The sequence below is a fragment of the Chelonia mydas genome, chromosome 8, assembly GCF_015237465.2.
Source record: "Chelonia mydas isolate rCheMyd1 chromosome 8, rCheMyd1.pri.v2, whole genome shotgun sequence".
NCBI classification, from domain to species: domain Eukaryota; kingdom Metazoa; phylum Chordata; order Testudines; family Cheloniidae; genus Chelonia; species Chelonia mydas.
Genome location: NC_057854.1, coordinates 45,164,683 through 45,166,112, shown reverse-complemented (window position 1 = coordinate 45,166,112; position 1,430 = coordinate 45,164,683). Strand labels below are relative to the sequence as shown.

General features: G+C 41.5%; 1 long non-coding RNA gene across 1 annotated transcript; it reads left to right on the top strand.

Moving 5' to 3' along the window:
- Nucleotides 1-591: 591 nt before the first annotated feature.
- Nucleotides 592-1,198, top strand: LOC119566907. Its single transcript, XR_005226408.1, has 2 exons — nt 592-755; nt 864-1,198. It is a non-coding gene; the product is annotated as an uncharacterized LOC119566907 (long non-coding RNA).
- The last annotated feature ends 232 nt before the right edge of the window (nt 1,199-1,430 follow it).

Here is a 1,430-nt window from a genome sequence, read left to right as displayed (position 1 = left end):
GATCATTTTCCAGGATAGGTTGTAGATCGTTGATGGTGTGCTGGACATATTTTAGCTGGGGGCTGTACGTGATGGCCAGTGGTGTTTTGTTGTTTTCCTTGTTGGGCCTGTCCTATAGTAGGTGACTTCTGGGTGCCCGTCTCGCTCTGTCAGTCTGTTTCCTCACTTCCCCAGGTGGATATTATAGTTTTACAAAAAGAAAAGGAGTACTTGTGGCACCTTAGAGACTAACCAATTTATTTGAGCATAAGCTTTCGTGAGCTACAGCTCACTTCATCGGATGCATACTGTAGCTCACGAAAGCTTATGCTCAAATAAATTGGTTAGTCTCTAAGGTGCCACAAGTACTCCTTTTCTTTTTGCGAATACAGACTAACACGGTTGTTACTCTGAAACTTGTCATTATAGTTTTAAGAATGCTTGATAGAGAACTTGTAGTTGTTTGTCTCTGTCTGAGGGATTAAAGCAAATGCGGTTGTATCTTAGAGCTTGGCTGTAGTCAATGGATCGTGTGATCTGTCCTGGATGGAAGCTGGAGGCACGTAGGTAAGTATAATGGTCAGTAGGTTTCCAGTATAGGGTGGTGTTTTTGTGACCATCACTTATTTGCATTGTAGTGTCCAGGAAGTGGATCTCTTGTGTGGCCTGGTCCAGGCTGAGGTTGATGGTGGGGTGGAAATTGTTAAAATCCAGGTGGAATTCTTCAATGGCCTCCTTCACGTGGGTCAATATGATGAAGATGTCATCAATGTAGCGTAAGTAGAGGAGGGGCACTAGGGGACGAGAGCTGAGGAGCTAAGTCAGCCATAAAAATGTTGGCATACTGTGGGGCCAATGTTTCAACGTTTTTATTTTCCTTGCAGCCAGACATCCCATTTATGATGCCTGACAGTGTTATTAACAGGAAAATTAATTGGATTTGAACAAGCTGAATATGAAGTCACGCTATGTTTTCTACCTATAGTAACAGAATTGTCAAGACTTTTGTTGTTGCAGCTACAAATGGAATCTGCCGTTTTACCTCTCCAAATTAATTGGGGGATGAACTTTGACATAGAGGAAGAAATTTGTTTCTCTTGCCTGCTTACACTGAGGAGGACTAACTGGCTGAGTTTTCATTCCAAGTGGAGAATTCATGTTTTTAATGTTTATTTTTTGTGCCTTTGAGACGAAAACATTAAAAGGCTAAATCAGAGGAGCAATGGGATTCTTCTTATTACTTTCAGTGGTTTTAAATGAGGCTAAAAATGTTTACACAACCACGTGCACCATATGGTTTAAAAAAAATAAGGGGTGCTAAGAGGCAGATTCTGGCCGTGGATACATATAGAACTTGCATGGAAATTAATAGAAGGTGGGGGTGTGCATGCATGTCCAACAGCAGAATTAAACACTACCAACTTCCTTGTGACCCTAATGGATGTAGCATC